At 42.9% G+C, this 18,649-nt stretch overlaps 1 protein-coding gene across 1 annotated transcript in view; it reads left to right on the top strand.

Annotated features, from left to right (window-relative positions):
* Nucleotides 1-14,572: 14,572 nt before the first annotated feature.
* kank3 (KN motif and ankyrin repeat domains 3) overlaps nt 14,573-18,649 on the top strand; it is a 94,806-nt gene continuing 90,729 nt past the window's right edge. Inside the window, 1 exon segment of the mRNA XM_055164813.1 lies at nt 14,573-14,892. The gene's annotated coding sequence lies outside the window, so the exon portion shown is untranslated.

Here is an 18,649-nt window from a genome sequence, read left to right on the forward strand (position 1 = left end):
ACTAGACTTAGACTAAACCAGGACTAAACTAGGACTAAACCAGGACTAGACTTAGACTAAACCAGGACTAAACTAGGACTAAACCAGGACTAAACCAGGACTAAACCAGGACTGAACCAGAAACAAGAAGCAGCGATAAACTCTCTTTCGTTCTGCTGACACCACAGAACTAATAAAAATATAATAAAAATAGTTTTTATTAAAGATCCATGTTTGAACTTTTGGGGCAAATAAACCAGTAAGAATAAAATATCAAAATTAAAATCAGCACTGAGACAAATTTTTTTATTGTTGTTTAACTTTAAATTAAATATTGCAAATAGAGTTTGAAATATGTTTTTTTGTTTGACACTAAAATAGAAAAAAATGAAATAAACTGTTTTCCCGTTTTATTGTTTTTCGTTTTTAATTGAAACTCAAAAAAACGAACGGTACACGGACCAACAGAAAAAAAAAAAAATCTTAAAAAAGTGTAAACAAAAACATTCTAAATATCAGAACAGCTAATTTTTTTGGTGAAATAAACAAATCTGGTTAGATGAAGAAGGACCAGACTGGTTAAAAGTCTAATTTTTATGTTCCACTCCGGTACCGGCCCTTTAAATCTTTCTCTTTGTCTTATTTTGAAATGACAAAACCCAAAATATTTCTACCTAAACCCGCCCACATTGTACATATGATTTTTTTTTTGTGTATGTGTAATTTTAACTTAGAAATGTTTAGTTTTTGTTCTTTTTTCACGTCAAATGCACTTAGATCTCACCAGGAGAGTCTCGCGTGAGTTTTGAAAACATTTTGACCCGATATTTTTGTAAAAATTAACTGTAAAAATGTGTAGATGTCACTTTAATATTTTGGTGGTGTTGTTTTTTTCTTATTTTTACTGCTGATGTTGTAAATGGTTGTATAGTTTAGGAAGTCTTTTGTAGTTTTATTAATTTATATTTAAAACCAGGAACAGACGTGACTATTGTGGGGAAAAAAGTGAATGTACGGAGCCCTGTTTAGGCCACAAATCTGTAAAAAAAAAAAAAGTTTAATAATTAGATTGACATTTGCACAAGTGAGTAATCATATTTTTGACATTTCACCAAACTTTCACAATATTAAAGGGACCGTCTGTAAAAAAAAAAAAAAAAAAGTCACATTTTTGGCACAAACAGGGCTCCGTACTTGTAGTCCTTGTGTGCAGCGCTTTTATTTTGAAGGAGCCTTAACCCTTTGACCTGTGGATGAGGAGTTTAAAGTGTAAAGTTTTAAAGTGTACAGTCTGTCTGCACTCGGCCTTTCCTAGAGTTAATAAAGACATAGAAACACAAAAAACGGATTTGTGCGTTTTATTTTGAAAATTCCAGATTGTTGTTCAAATCGGGAAGACGTCGGGAAACATTTAAAGAGTCAATCGCTGATCTAAATATAAACGATAAACAGTGTTGTGGAGTAACAGATTACATGTACCAGAGTAATCAGAGTACAAATGATGAGTAACTGTATTCAGTTACAGTTACTGTTTCAGTGAGTGGTAATTGGATTACAGTTACTTTATTGAAATAAATGGATTACATGGCGGTATTTTACTGTTTTCACATTTTGGGCTAATCCAGGACTAAACTACATCTAAACCAGGTTTTAAATCAGGCCTAAAACCAGGACTAAACCAGGACTAAACCAGGACTAAACCAGGACTGAACCAGGACTAAACCAGGACTAAACCAGGTCTAAACCAGGTCTAAACCAGTCTAAACCAGGACTAAACCAGGTCTAAACCAGGACTGAACCAGGACTTAAACCAGGTCTAAACCAGGACTAAACCAGGTCTAAACCAGGACTAAACCAGGTCTAAACCAGGTCTAAACCAGGTAAACCAGGACTAAACCAGGACTAAACCAGGACTGAACCAGGACTAAACCAGGTCTAAACCAGGACTAAACCAGGACTAAACCAGGTCTAAACCAGGACTAAACCAGGACTAAACCAGGTCTAAACCAGGACTAAACCAGGACTAAACCAGGTCTAAACCAGGACTGAACCAGGTCTAAACCAGGTCTAAACTTATTTAATAACAGCATTTCTCCAGTTTCAAGATGGCGGTTTTGTTGACACGTTGGTTCCAGTTGACGAGAGGCTCCACTTCATCTGGGAATTGAACCCAGGACCTTCTCGCTGTGAGGTGGAGGGTCTTTTAAAACCCGTTCAGTCCGCGGTGAGTTTCCGTTTGAAAACCCGTCCGTGCCGTTGGACGCCGCACCAGTAGGAGGCGCCGTGGGCGGGCGGCGCTGCCTCCCACAGACAGGAGGCGCTGTAGAGTCCCCCGCGCCGGGTCCAGGACGTGCACGAGTCCGACAGAGAGACCGAGGTCCCGTCGAGCCACCAGAGAACACCGCCCCCCGCAGGAGAGGAGAGGAAGTGCACCACGCACAGGAGAGACCAGGGGGACGACGACCAACGAGAACCCAGAGACAAGAGCTCGATCTGGGGCACTGACGGGACGACAGAGAGGGGGAGAACCAGGACTGAACCAGGACTGAACCAGGACTGAACCAGGACTGAACCAGGACTAAAAGACTGAACTGAACCAGGACTGACTAAACCAGGACTGAACCAGGACTAACCAGGACTAAACCAGGACTAAACCAGGACTGAACCAGAACCAGGACTGAACCAGGAACCAGGACTGAACCAGGACTGAAAACTAAACCAGGACTAAACCAGGACTGAACCAGGACTAAACCAGGACTGAACCAGGACTAAACCAGGACTAAACCAGGACTGAAACCAGGACTAAACCAGGACTGAACCAGGACTGAACCAGGACTAAACCAGGACTGAACCAGGACTAAACCAGGACTAAACCAGGACTAAACCAGGACTAAACCAGGACTAAACCAGGACTGAACCAGGACTAAACCAGGACTGAACCAGGACTGAACCAGGACTAAACCAGGACTGAACCAGGACTGAACCAGGACTAAACCAGGACTAACCAGGACTGAACCAGAACTGACTGAACCAGGACTAAACCAGGACTGAAACCAGGACTGAACCAGGACTAAACCAGGACTAAACCAGGACTGAACCAGGACTGAACCAGGACTAAACCAGGACTGAACCAGGACTGAACCAGGACTAAACCAGGACTAAACCAGGACTAAAACCAGGACTGAACCAGGACTGAACCAGGACTAAACCAGGACTAAACCAGGACTAAACCAGGACTAAACCAGGACTAAACCAGGGACTAAACCAGGACTAAACCAGGACTGAACCAGGACTGAACCAGGACTAAAACCAGGACTGAACCAGGACTGAACCAGGACTGAACCAGGACTAAACCAGGACTGAACCAGGACTACAACCAGGACTGAACCAGGACTGAACCAGGACTAAACCAGGACTAAACCAGGACTAAACCAGGACTAAAACCAGGACTAAACCAGGACTGAACCAAGGACTAAACCAGGACTGAAACCAGGAACCAGAACCAGACTAAACCAGGACTAAACCAGGACTACTAAACCAGGACTAAACCAGGACTGAACCAGGACTAAAACCAGGACTGAACCAGGACTGAACCAGGACTAAACCTGAACCAGGACTAAACCAGGACTAAACCAGGACTAAAACAAGGACTGAACCAGACTGAACCAGGACTAAACCAGGACTAAAACCAGGACTAAACCAGGACTAAAACCAGGACTAAAACCAGGACTACTAAACCAGGACTGAACCAGGACTAAACCAGGACTGAACCAGGACTGAACCAGGACTAAACCAGGACTAAACCAGGACTAAACCAGGACTAAAACCAGGACTGAACCAGGACTGAAACCAGGACTAAACCAGGACTAAAAACAGGACTGAACCAGGACTAAACCAGGACTAAACCAGGACTAAACCAGGACTGAACCAGGACTGAACCAGGACTGAACCAAGGACTAAACCAGGACTGAACCAGACTGAACCAGGACTAAACCAGGACTAAACCAGGACTGAACCAGGACTGAACCAGGACTGAACCAGGACTGAACCAGGACTAAACCAGGACTGAACCAGGACTGAACCAGGACTGAACCAGGACTAAAACCAGGACTGAACCAGGAACCAGGACTAAACCAGGAAACCAGGACTAAACCAGGACTGAACCAGGACTGAACCAGGACTGAACCAGGACTGAACCAGGACTAAACCAGGACTGAACCAGGACTGAAACCAGGACTGAACCAGGACTAAACCAGGACTAAAAACCAGGAACCAGGACTGAACCAGGACTGAACCAGGACTGAACCAGGACTAAACCAGGACTAAACCAGGACTAAAACCAGGACTAAACCAGGACTGAACCAGGACTGAACCAGGACTAAACCAGGACTAAACCAGGACTGAAAACCAGGACTGAACCAGGACTGACTAAACCAGGACTAAACCAGGACTAAACCAGGACTAAAAACCAGGACTGAACCAGGACTGAACCAGGACTAAACCAGGACAAAACAAGGACTAAACCAGGACTGAACCAGGACTAAACCAGGACTAAACCAGGAACCAGGACTGAACCAGGACTAAAACCAGGACTGAACCAGGACTGAACCAGGACTAAACCAGGACTGACCAGGACTAAAACCAGGACTAAACCAGGACTGAACTAAACAGGACTAAAACCAGGACTGAACCAGGACTGAACCAGGACTAAACCAGGACTAAACCAGGACTAAACCAGGACTGAAACCAGGACTAAACCAGGACTAAAACCAGGACTAAACCAGGACTGAACCAGGACTACTGAACCAGGACTAAACCAGGACTGAACCAGGACAGGACTAAACCAGGAAACCAGGACTAAACCAGGACTAAACCAGGACTAAACCAGGACTGAACCAGGAAACCAGGACTGAACCAGGACTAAAACTAAACCAGGACTAAACCAGGACTAAACCAGGACTGAACCAGGACTAAACCAGGGACTAAACCAGGACTGACTAAACCAGGACTAAAAACCAGGACTAAAACCAGGACTAAAACCAGGACTAAACCAGGACTAGGACTGAACCAGGACTAAACCAGGACTGAACCAGGACTGAACCAGGACTAAAACCAGGACTAAACCAGGACTAAAACCAGGACTAAACCAGGACTAAACCAGGACTAAACCAGGACTAAAACAAGGACTAAACCAGGACTGAACCAGGACTGAACCAGGACTAAACCAGGACTAAACCAGGACTGAACCAGGACTAAACCAGGACTGAACCAGGACTAAACCAGGACTAAACCAGGACTAAACCAGGACTGAACCAGGACTAAAACCAGGACTAAACCAGGACTAAACCAGGACTAAACCAGGACTAAACCAGGACTAAACCAGGACTGAAACCAGGACTGAACCAGGACTGAACCAGGACTAAACCAGGGACTAAACCAGGACTGAACCAGGACTAAACCAGGACTAAAACCAGGACTAAAACAGACTGAACCAGGACTAAACCAGGACTGAACCAGGACTAAAACCAGGACTAAACCAGGACTAAACCAGGACTAAACCAGGACTAAACCAGGACTAAACCAGGACTAAAAACCAGGACTAAACCAAGACTAAACCAGGACTAAAAAACAGGACCAAACCAGGACTAAAAACCAGGACTGAACCAGGACTAAACCAGGACTAAACCAGGACTAAACCAGGACTAAAACCAGGACTGAACCAGGACTAAAAACAGGACTTAAACCAGGACTAACCAGGACTAAACCAGGACTAAAACCAGGACTAAACCAGGACTAAAACCAGGACTAAACCAGGACTGAACCAGGACTAAACCAGGACTGAACCAGGACTAAAACCAGGACTAAACCAGGACTAAAACAGGACTAAAACCAGACTAAAACAGGACTAACCAGGACTAAACCAGGACTAAACCAGGACTAAACCAGGACTAAAAGGACAAACCAGGACTAAACCAGGACTAAACCAGGACTGAAACCAGGACTAAACCAGGACTAAACCAGGACTAAAACCAGGACTGACTAAACCAGGACTAAACCAGGACTAAACCAGGACTAAAACCAGGGAAACCAGGACTAAAACCAGGACTGAACCAGGACTGAACCAGGACTAAACCAGGACTAAAACCAGGACTGAACCAGGACTAAACCAGGACTAAACCAGGACTGAACCAGGACTAAACCAGGACTGAACCAGGACTAAACCAGGACTAAACCAGGACTAAACCAGGACTGAACCAGGACTAAACCAGGACTGAACCAGGACTGAACCAGGACTGAACCAGGACTAAAACCAGGACTAAACCAGGACAAAGACTGAACCAGGACTAAAACCAGGACTGAACCAGGACTAAAACCAGGACTAAAACCAGGACTAAACCAGGACTAAAACAGGACTAAACCAGGACTAAACCAGGACTGACTGAACCAGGACTAAAACAGACTAAACCAGGACTAAACCAGGACTAAACCAGGACTGGAAACCAGGACTGAACCAGGACTGAACCAGGACTAAACCAGGACTAAACAGGACTGAACCAGGACTGAACCAGGACTAAACCAGGACTGAACCAGGACTAAACCAGGACTAAACCAGGACCTAAACCAGGACTAAAACAGGACTAAACCAGGACTAAACCAGGACTGAACCAGGACTAAAACCAGGACTAAACCAGGACTAAACCAGGACTAAACCAGGACTGAACCAGGACTGAACCAGGACTAAACCAGGACTAAACCAGGACTAAAACAGGACTAAACCAGGACTAACCAGGACTGAACCAGGACTAAACCAGGACTAAACCAGGACTAAACCAGGACTAAAACCAGGACTAAACCAGGACTGAACCAGGACTGAACCAGGACTAAACCAGGACTAAACCAGGACTAAAACCAGGACTGAAAACCAGGACTGAACCAGGACTGAACCAGGACTAAACCAGGACTGAACCAGGACTAAAACCAGGACTAAACCAGGACTGAACCAGGACTAAACCAGGACTAAACCAGGACTGAACCAGGACTGAACCAGGACTAAACCAGGACTAAAACCAGGACTAAACCAGGACTAAAACAGGACTAAACCAGGACTAAACCAGGACTAAAGGACTAAAACAGGACTAAACCAGGACTAAACCAGGACTGAACCAGGACTAAACCAGGACTAAACCAGGACTAAACCAGGACTAAACCAGGACTGAACCAGGACTAAAACCAGGACTAAACCAGGACTGAAAACCAGGACTAAAACAGGACTAAACCAGGACTAAACCAGGACACCAGGACTAAAACAGGACTAAACCAGGACTAAACCAGGACTGAACCAGGACTGAACCAGGACTGAACCAGGACAGGACTAAAACCAGGACTAAACCAGGACTGAACCAGGACTAAACCAGGACTAAACCAGGACTGAACTAAACCAGGACTAAACCAGGACTGAACCAGGACTAAACCAGGACTAAACCAGGAACCAGGACTAAAACCAGGACTAAACCAGGACTAAAACCAGGACTAAACCAGGACTGAACCAGGACTAAACCAGGACTAAACCAGGACTAAAACCAGGACTAAACCAGGACTGAACCAGGACTAAACCAGGACTAAACCAGGACTAAACCAGGACTAAAACAGGACTAAACCAGGACTGAACCAGGACTAAAACCAGGACTAAACCAGGACTAAAACAGGACTAAACCAGGACTAAACCAGGACTAAACCAGGACTAAACCAGGACTAAACCAGGACTAAAACAGGACTAAACCAGGACTAAACCAGGACTAAACCAGGACTAAACCAGGACTAAAACCAGGGAACCAGGACTAAACCAGGACTAACCAGGACTAAACCAGGTCTAAACCAGGTCTGGTGCTGCCCTCTTGTGGTTTTGTTGAGACTCACGCTTTGAGTTTTTCTTCAGATCTTCTTCTTCTTCTTCGTTGTTTTCTTGTCGTCCGTCCTCCACCTGAACCTTCAGCTCCAAACTCTCGCTGAAAACCACCAACGACCTGCTCCTCCGGAAACAAACACAACTGCAAAAAACAAAACTAAATATCAGTAAAAGTTCAACTAAAATATGTCAGATTTTTAAAAACGTGGAGAGGAAAACCTGAACTCTCACCAAAGTAAAACGAAGAACGTCAGCGTGGTCTTCATCCTGGAGTCATCGTCCAAAACTTCAAACGGTTCAAGATGTTCTGAAGGAAAAAAAGAAACAAAAAAATTAAACAAAACGCTGTGAATTATCCAACAACTTTCCTTTAAAGCTCCACTGTGGAACTTTTCAGGAGGATCAGCCTGTTTGGTCAGATCTGTGAAGACCTGTACCTTTTAACTTTGGTCTCCTCTGGTCTCTGGTCTCTGGTCTCTGGTCTCTGGTCTCTGGTCTCTGGTCTCTGGTCTCTGGTCTCTGGTCTCTGGTCTCTGGTCTGGTCTCTGGTCTCTGGTCTCTGGTCTCTGGTCTCTGGTCTCTGGTCTCTGGTCTCTGGTCTCTGGTCTCTGGTCTCTGGTCTCTCTCTGGTCTCTGGTCTCTGGTCTCTGGTCTCTGGTCTCTCTCTGGTCTCTGGTCTGGTCTCTTCTGGTCTCTGGTCTCTCTGGTCTCTGGTCTCTGGTCTCTGGTCTCTGGTCTCTGGTCTCTGGTCTCTGGTCTCTGGTCTCTCTGGTCTGGTCTCTGGTCTGGTCTCTGGTCTCTCTGGTCTCTGGTCTCTGGTCTCTGGTCTCTGGTCTCTGGTCTCTGGTCTCTGGTCTGGTCTCTGGTCTGGTCTGGTCTCTCTGGTCTCTGGTCTCTGGTCTCTCTGGTCTCTGGTCTCTGGTCTCTCTGGTCTCTGGTCTCTGGTCTCTCTGGTCTCTGGTCTCTGGTGGTCTCTGGTCTCTGGTCTGGTCTCTGGTCTCTCTGGTTTCTGGTCTGGTCTCTGGTCTCTGGTCTGTCTCTTGGTTCTGGTCTGGTCTCTTGGTTCTGGTCTCTCTGGTCTCTTGGTTCTGGTCTGGTCTTCTGGTTCTGGTCTCTTCTCTCTTCTCGTTCGAGCTTCTCGTGGACATGGAGCTTCACGTGCTGAGCTGCAGATGACGTCTCCTGAGTTTTGGGAAAGAAACGTCCGTTACGTCTGAACGAGGAACAAAACAGGAAGAGGAAGTTCAACCCCCACGACAGCTGCAGACTCAACGCCCGCGGAGACGGAGAGAAACGTCTGGACCAGAACTGAACCAGGTCCCACAGAGCAGTAAACGTACGTCTGATATTAAAGAGTCCAAGTCTGTGTTGCTGAAATACGACAAAACTAAGAAGCAGGAAAAAAATGTAATAAATAAATAAGACAAAAACAAATGAAATGGTTTAAGTTCTAGTTCTTATTTGGACTTTTGCAGACCCCAACTCCCTCGTCTCGCACCTCGACTGCTCTTCAGTCCTTGATCCTCAGGTCCCTGTGTTTGTTCCAAAGTCCAGGTTCTGGATGAAGCTGATTGAACCTTTTCAGTCTGGACTTTTCCTCGGCTCTGGACCTGAGGAGGAAACACTCGCACCGTCAGAATCATCTTTTATTATCATTATATTTATTACCCTCTCCTTCTCCTCAGGGTCACACTGACCTGAAGAAAACATTTTTTTCCTTCCCGCTCTCGTGGGGCGGGTCAATCAGGCCCAAAATGTATTTTCAAATAAATTCTTGCCAGGTGAGAAAATAAATCGACCCAAGAGAAGAAAAACAAAAGTTTCTTTCTCCGGGTCAGTGTGACCCCGAGGAGAGCGAGAGGATCTAACATGAACTGGATTGTTTTTGTCATTGTTTTGTGCTTTCTGAATAATATTTTTATTCTTTTTGTGTTGTTCTTTGCTGCTTGTGAAAGTGTTTTATAAATAAAGATGTATTTATTTATTATTATTTTGTGTAAAACCAGATCAGCTCAGGACCTTGAGGAAAGAGGAGACGACTGCACCAGAGTTTCTCTGTCGCTCTGAGTCCAGCAGACGTGGGTCTTTGTTTGAAAGTCTCAAGTCTTTGACCTCGAGTCCGAGTCAAGTCCCAAGTCAAAGACAGGTAATCCAAGTCGAGTCTCGAGTCACTGGTCCATGAGTCCAAGTCAAGTCCAAGTCGTCTGTGGTTTCAAGTCAACCAAAGTTTCAAATAGAGCTTAGATTTTTGCAATTTATATGAATTTTAAACTAAATTGTTTTAAAAAGTCACGGTGTATTTATATGAATGGGACAAATGGAAATTTTCCTTTTTAAACGTCTTGACAAGATCTTAGTGTGAATCATGACGATCAGAACAGAAAGAATTCAGATCTAAAAGTGTTTAATTTTGTCAAGTTATTTTGTTGTGAAATTTAAGCATCATGTTTTTCATAGTTTCTTCTGTTTTACTCCATTGTTCTGTGGATTAAGACAAGACCGAGTCCGAGTCGAGTCCAAAGTCACTGACCTTCAAGTTGAGTCCCAAGTCACTGACCTCCAAGTCCAAGTCAAGTCCCAAGTCTTAGCACATTTTAAGTCTCAAATCCTAAAAATAGTGACTCAAGTCCGACTCGAGTCCCGACCTTTGTGTCCAGTCTGAGTCAAAAACAGATCTGAGGTCACATGATCAGACTTTTCTCACACTTCAGTGACTCTGGTCCATCTGGGTCTTTATCCTGGACCTTCAGAGCTTCTCTGTCAGTCTCTGTGAGTCTCTGTGAGTCTCTGTGAGTCTCTGTGAGTCTCTGTGAGTCTCTGTGAGTCTCTGTGAGTCTCTGTGAGTCTCTGTGAGTCTCTGTGAGTCTCTGTGAGTCTCTGTGAGTCTCTGTGAGTCTCTGTGAGTCTCTGTGAGTCTCTGTGAGTCTCTGTGAGTCTCTGTGAGTCTCTGTGAGTCTCTGTGAGTCTCTGTGAGTCTCTGTGAGTCTCTGTGAGTCTCTGTGAGTCTCTGTGAGTCTGTGAGTCTCTGTGAGTCTCTGTGAGTCTCTGTGAGTCTCTGTGAGTCTCTGTGAGTCTCTGTGAGTCTCTGTGAGTCTCTGTGAGTCTCTGTGAGTCTCTGTGAGTCTCTCTGTCAGTCTCTGTGAGTCTCTCTGTGAGTCTCTGTGAGTCTCTGTGAGTCTCTGTGAGTCTCTGTGAGTCTCTGTGAGTCTCTGTGAGTCTCTGTGAGTCTCTGTGAGTCTCTGTGAGTCTCTGTCAGTCTCTGTGAGTCTCTGTGAGTCTCTGTGAGTCTCTGTGAGTCTCTGTGAGTCTCTGTGAGTCTCTGTGAGTCTCTGTGAGTCTCTGTGAGTCTCTGTGAGTCTCTGTGAGTCTCTGTGAGTCTCTGTGAGTCTCTGTGAGTCTCTGTGAGTCTCTGTGAGTCTCTGTGAGTCTCTGTGAGTCTCTGTGAGTCTCTGTGAGTCTCTGTGAGTCTCTGTGAGTCTCTGTGAGTCTCTGTGAGTCTCTGTGTCTCTGTGAGTCTCTGTGAGTCTCTGTGAGTCTCTGTGAGTCTCTGTGAGTCTCTGTGAGTCTCTGTGAGTCTCTGTGAGTCTCTGTGAGTCTCTGAGTCTCTGTGAGTCTCTGTGAGTCTCTGTGAGTCTCTGTGAGTCTCTGTCAGTCTCTGTGAGTCTCTGTGAGTCTCTGTGAGTCTCTGTGAGTCTCTGTGAGTCTCTGTGAGTCTCTGTGAGTCTCTGTCAGTCTCTGTGAGTCTCTGTGAGTCTCTGTGAGTCTCTGTGAGTCTCTGTGAGTCTGTGAGTCTCTGTGAGTCTCTGTGAGTCTCTGTGAGTCTCTGTGAGTCTCTGTGAGTCTGTGAGTCTCTGTGAGTCTCTGTGAGTCTCTGTCAGTCTGTGAGTCTCTGTGAGTCTCTGTGAGTCTCTGTGAGTCTCTGTGAGTCTCTGTGAGTCTCTGTGAGTCTCTGTGAGTCTGTGAGTCTCTGTGAGTCTCTGTGAGTCTCTGTGAGTCTCTGTGAGTCTGTGTGAGTCTCTGTGAGTCTCTGTGAGTCTCTGTGAGTCTCTGTGAGTCTGTGTGAGTCTCTGTGAGTCTCTGTGAGTCTCTGTGAGTCTCTGTGAGTCTCTGTGAGTCTCTGTGAGTCTCTGTGAGTCTCTGTGAGTCTCTGTGAGTCTCTGTGAGTCTGTGAGTCTGTGTGTGTCTCTGTGAGTCTCTGTGAGTCTCTGTGAGTCTCTGTGAGTCTCTGTGAGTCTCTGTGAGTCTCTGTGAGTCTCTGTGAGTCTCTGTGAGTCTCTGTGAGTCTCTGTGAGTCTGTGTGAGTCTCTGGGAGTCTGTGTGAGTCTCTGTGAGTCTCTCTGTGAGTCTCTGTGTCTCTCTGTGAGTCTCTGTGAGTCTCTGTGAGTCTCTGTGAGTCTCTGTGAGTCTCTGTGAGTCTCTGTGAGTCTCTGTGAGTCTGTGAGTCTCTGTGAGTCTCTCTGTGAGTCTCTGTGAGTCTCTGTGAGTCTCTGTGAGTCTCTGTGAGTCTCTGTGAGTCTCTGTGAGTCTCTGTGAGTCTCTGTGAGTCTCTGTGAGTCTCTGTGAGTCTCTGTGAGTCTCTGTGAGTCTGTGAGTCTCTGTGAGTCTCTGTGAGTCTCTGTGAGTCTCTGTGAGTCTGTGAGTCTCTGTGAGTCTCTGTGAGTCTCTGTGAGTCTCTGTGAGTCTCTGTGAGTCTCTGTGAGTCTCTGTGAGTCTCTGTGAGTCTGTGAGTCTCTGTGAGTCTCTGTGAGTCTCTGTGAGTCTCTGTGAGTCTGTGAGTCTGTGAGTCTGTGAGTCTCTGTGAGTCTCTGTGAGTCTCTGTGAGTCTCTGTGAGTCTCTGTGAGTCTCTGTGAGTCTCTGTGAGTCTGTGAGTCTCTGTGAGTCTCTGTGAGTCTCTGTGAGTCTCTGTGAGTCTCTGTGAGTCTCTGTGAGTCTCTGTGAGTCTGTGAGTCTGTGAGTCTCTGTGAGTCTCTGTGAGTCTCTGTGAGTCTCTGTGAGTCTCTGTGAGTCTCTGTGAGTCTCTGTGAGTCTGTGAGTCTCTGTGAGTCTCTGTGAGTCTCTGTGAGTCTCTGTGAGTCTCTGTGAGTCTCTGTGAGTCTCTGTGAGTCTGTGAGTCTCTGTGAGTCTCTGTGAGTCTCTGTGAGTCTCTGTGAGTCTCTGTGAGTCTCTGTGAGTCTCTGTGAGTCTCTGTGAGTCTCTGTGAGTCTCTGTGAGTCTCTGTGAGTCTGTGAGTCTGTGAGTCTCTGTGAGTCTCTGTGAGTCTCTGTGAGTCTCTGTGAGTCTGTGAGTCTCTGTGAGTCTCTGTGAGTCTCTGTGAGTCTCTGTGAGTCTCTGTGAGTCTCTGTGAGTCTGTGAGTCTCTGTGAGTCTGTGAGTCTCTGTGAGTCTCTGTGAGTCTGTGAGTCTCTGTGATCTCTGTCAGTCTGTGAGTCTCTGTGAGTCTCTGTGAGTCTGTGAGTCTCTGTGAGTCTCTGGATTATTTCTAAATTAAAACAAACGTGATGATTTATGTTTTATTTTGATTTCAGAGCAGCTCAGACTCAGACCTGGACCTAAACCTGGACTCACCAAACTAATCGTCTCTGGGTTGAATATTCCCTGAGGTTTTGTGCGTCCGTTGCCGTGGCGACTGCTGCTGCTGCTGTTGTTTTTGTGGTTCAGTTTGTTTCTCGTGGCAGATGCAGCTGAGTCGTGTTTGTGACAGTTTCCTGTTTTTTTTTCCCACAAACTCAAGATCCTGAAAACACAGAAACGTGTCACAAACACAAACCCCAGACCGTCGAGTCTTTTAAGAGTTTGTTATTTCTCTAAAATAGTTTCATTTGTTGGAGTTTTTTTTTTTTTTTGAGTTCACGAGAGACTTTGAAATAAAACAGTTTGTAAAATGTTGTTTTAGTGATGACCAGCAGAGGGCAGCATTTACCAAACACAACAACAAAAACTACTGGAGTTTAGATCCAAGTGTAGACCTGGTTTAGTTCTTTTTTTTTAGTCCAAGTTTAGTCCTGGTTTAGTTCTGATTTTTATTCCTGGTTTAGTCCAGGTTTGGTTCTGGTTTAGACCTGGTTTAGTCCTGGTTTAGACCTGGTTTAATCCTGGTTCAGAGTCCTGGTTTAGTCCGGTTTAGGTTTAGTTAGTCTGATTTAGTCCTGGTTCAGACCTGGTTTAGTCCTGGTTTAGTCTGGTTCCTGGTTTAGTCCTGGTTCAGTCCTGGTTTAGTCCAGGTTTAGTTCTGGTTTAGTCCTGGTTTAGTCCCGGTTTAGTCCTGGTTTAGTTCTGGTTTAGTCCTGGTTCAGTCCTGGTTTAGTCTGGTTTAGTCCTGTTTAGTCCTGTTTAGTTCTGGTTTAGTCCTGGTCCTGGTTTAGTTCTGTTTAGTCCTGGTTCAGTCCTGGTTTAGTCCTGGTTTAGTTTAGTTTCCTGGTTTAGTCCTGGTTCAGTCCTGGTTTAGTCCAGGTTTAGTTCTGGTTTAGTCCTGGTTTAGTCCCGGTTTAGTCCTGGTTTAGTTCTGGTTTAGTCCTGGTTCAGTCCTGGTTTAGTCCAGGTTTAGTCCTGGTTTAGTTCTGGTTTAGTTTTGCTTTTTAGTCTTGACTTAGTTCTGGTTTAGTTCTGATTTTTAGACCTGGTTTAGTCCTAGGTTAGTACAAGTTTAGTTTTGGTTCAGTCCTGGTTTAGTCCTGGTTTAGTCCTGGTTTAGTCCTGGTTTAGTCCTGGTTTAGTCCTGGTTTAATCCTGGTTTAGTCCTGGTTTAGTTTTGGCTTAGTCCTGGTTTAGTCCTGATTTAGTCCTGGTTCTGTCCTGTTTTAGTTTTTAATCACCGCTGTAACACTTTTAAAACTTTTTAAAACCCACTTCCGTTTTCGCGCTTTATTCTGAAAGTCTCACCGGAAGCTCTCTCCCTCTTTCGTCCTTCTCTTCTCCCACTTTTTTTTTCCTCTCCGTCCCAAACTTTCCCTGCGCCTCGGACCGGACTATGGCCAGAGCCGAGGAGCGACCGACCGCGGCGACACGAGGTAAGCGCTCCGCACGGACACTCCGCCAACGTGCCAAATGTGCCAAATTACGCACGACTTTTACGCACGCTACTTTTACGCATTCCTCGTTCGTCCCGGTTCAACTTCGGCCGCTGTTTTCTGCCGTGACTCGTGGATCTGGCGCGCGGTTCTCGCCCCCTTTCCCCGATCACGCGTCCGCTGTGACTGATAAGGTTACAAAACTACTGCGTAAAGTTGGATTTTTTGGCGTTTTTGGCGGATTTGGGACGTGTTTTCGCTGCGCTGTGCTGCACTTCCTGTTGCGATTGTTTTACGGTCTTAAATTTACGATTCTTGCTCTAACGCGGAGAGAATTTCCTGTAAAATCACTGCGTAAAAAGTAAACAGTGCTGCAGAACGGTGTGGCCGCTTTCTAATGAAACGGGAGTGTATTTTCCATTAATGACGTAATTGAGGGTAATTGCTGAAGTGGTTCATGAGGGATTTATTTTTTTTACGAGAGTTTTTTAACCTTTGGCGCCTTTTGGTATTTGAACATTTGCTAATAATCTGGAAATTACAGAGTTGTTAATAGTTATTATACTGATCTTCTGTTTGTACTTTAAAGCTGCACTGTGTAACTTTTCTGGTAGATCGTAATCGTAATCGTATTTCGATTTCGATTTGTGTGTCAAACGATTTAACCAAACTCATATAATGGAGTTGAAACGATTCAAGCTTAATTTATTTTGGGATTTTTATTATATATAAATAAGTGTATTTATTTATTTATTTTATTTTATTTTTTATAGTTTTATTATTATTTTTATTTATTCATTTTTTTATTAGATTTATTTTATTTTATTTGTTCATTTATTTTTTATTTATTTCGTTATTTTTTATTTATTTTTATTATTTTAATTTATTTATTTTTTATTTATTTATTCATTTATTGTTATTTATTTTATGTATTCATTTATTTTTTATTTATTGCATTATTTTATTTTTTTTTTATAAATTTTTATTTTATTTATATTTTATATTTATTTTATTTTTAAATATAGACATTGTAGAACAGCTGGATTTATAGTTTATTTAAGACACATTTATATTTTTCTATGCCTTATTTCATGTTCAAAGTTTATTTTATATATGTATTTAACATTTCGTACGTCGCAAAACTGCTCTAAGGTTCAGATTTGTAGTCGATATTTATGTTCAATTTGGAAATTTTGCGTAAATTATCAATAACAAAGTGTTTTTTTGAGACAGAAATGTTAAATAAATGCATCATGTCACAAAAAAAAAAAATAGTTTGAATAATCGTAATTTCAATATTGACCAAAATAAAATAAGATAATGATTTTTTCTATAATCGAGCAGCTCTGTTTGTGTCCATGGAGATTTTATTGCGTCGCCTGGAATGTTCCACCGTACGGCATTAAACATTTATTTAGCATTTATTCAAATCCAGATGTTTTATTGGTGCCTCTCCACAGAACTGACCTGTAACCTCTAACTTAACCCACTAAGTTTGTTAATCTATACACATAAAAATAAAAAAACAAACAACATTTTGAGTGAGCGCCGCAACTATTTCAGGATTTTAAAGTGATTCTGAATGAGTTTTGAACAGATTCTGAAGCTTTCTAAGTTTTTTGTGTTTTGCTCGACTTACAAATTAAGTTCATGGCAGCAGTAGGAGTGTGCAAAAATATCAATATGTTGTATCGTTTAATGTGATGATTCAGTATCGATATTGTGTGTTGCTGTTTCGATATATCACCAAGAGTATTTTTTGGAGTATTTTACTAAATTATTTTGTTACAGCTACAGTTTTCTTGTTTGTTTTTTTCTGGGGACTCATATTTTAAAAGTCACAAACCCCCACGACCCAAGTCCACAGACATTATTCATAAATCATAAAATAAATCTGTGAGTATTATTGAACATTAATGAAGAGATTTTATTGTTATTGAGTGATCGTGTCTCTGAACATTTAGTACGACTCAAGTTTAAACATGGAAAAACAATAATCATTAGGGTCACTCATTTGCCCCGATGTCAGAAACTTAACTTGTGCCCAGTTTTAAGTCTGGTCCTGGTTTGGTCCTGATTAGTGTGAAAGTCTCGTCAGAAGATGTGCGCGTTTGTTTTTCCTGAGTTTTACATGAACCTGCTCACAGTTTGAGACACGTTTTCTCCAATACAATTTTGACGCTTTAACTTTGGATTTGTCTCATTTGGATAAAAAGGCAAAACATTTTCTGAATTTATACAGAATTTATACAGAATTTATATCGAATTTATGCTGAATTTATGCTGAATTTATACTGAATTTATATCGAATTTATGCTGAATTTATGCTGAATTTATACTGAATTTATACTGAATTTATACTGAATTTATATGGAATTTATGCTGAATTTATACTGAATTTATGCTGAATTTATACTGAATTTATATCGAATTTATGCTGAATTTATGCTGAATTTATGCTGAATTTATACTGAATTTATGCTGAATTTATACTGAATTTACTGAATTTATGCTGAATTTATACTGAATTTATACTGAATTTATACTGAATTTATACTGAATTTATGCTGAATTTATACTGAATTTATGCTGAATTTATACTGAATTTATGCTGAATTTATGCTGAATTTATACTGAATTTATGCTGAATTTATGCTGAATTTATACTGAATTTATGCTGAATTTATGCTGAATTTATGCTGAATTTATACTGAATTTATGCTGAATTTATGCTGAATTTATACTGAATTTATGCTGAATTTATGCTGAATTTATATCGAATTTATGCTGAATTTATGCTGAATTTATGCTGAATTTATGCTGAATTTATGCTGAATTTATACTGAATTTATGCTGAATTTATACTGAATTTATGCTGAATTTATGAATTTATACTGAATTTATGCTGATGCTGAATTTATGCTGAATTTATGCTGAATTTATGCTGAATTTACTGAATTTATGCTGAATTTATGAATTGAATTTACTGAATTTATGCTGAATTTATACTGAATTATGAATTTATGCTGAATTTATGCTGAATTTATGCTGAATTTATGCTGAATTTATACTGAATTTATGCTGAATTTATGCTGAATTTATGCTGAATTTATGCTGAATTTATACTGAATTTATTGAATTTATACTGAATTTATGAATTTATGCTGAATTTATACTGAATTTATACTGAATTTATGCAGATTTTATTGTCTAAACATTCAGTGATTTGAATGTTGAAGTGCAGCTCTGTGTGTTTCTTAAGGTGTCGTGCGAGACGTGTTTGTATTTTTCTGTCGAGTTTCTGTTGTTTTCTTGTCGTTTTTCTGTGAGATTCTGGAAATCCCCCCTTCCCCTCTGACCCCCCCACTTCTCTCTCTCTTTTTCTCTCTCTCCTCTTACCCTTTCATTATCCCTCCTCCTCCTCTCTTGGGGTCTGTCCTCTGTCCCCCTCTTCTCTCTCTCTTCTCTCTCTCTCTCTCCTCCTCTCTTCTGCCCTCTCATTATCCCTCCTCCCCTCCTCCTTCTCCTCTCTTTCCTGGGGTCTCTCTTTTCTCTCTCTCTTCTCTCCCCCCCCCCCCCCTCTCCTCCTCTTCTCTTCTTCCCTCTCATTACTTGTCTTCCTCGGGTTCTGTCCCCTGTCCTCCTCTCTCCTCCCTCTCCTCTTTCTCTCTCTCTCTCTCTCTCTTCTCCTCCTCTGTCCTCCTCTTCTCTCTCTTATCTCTTCTCTCCTCTCTCTTCTCTCTCTCTTCTCTCCTCT

The sequence above is a fragment of the Boleophthalmus pectinirostris genome, unplaced genomic scaffold (assembly GCF_026225935.1).
Source record: "Boleophthalmus pectinirostris isolate CB_2022bp ecotype Guang Dong unplaced genomic scaffold, ASM2622593v1 HiC_scaffold_7, whole genome shotgun sequence".
In the NCBI taxonomy this organism is placed as follows: domain Eukaryota; kingdom Metazoa; phylum Chordata; class Actinopteri; order Gobiiformes; family Gobiidae; genus Boleophthalmus; species Boleophthalmus pectinirostris.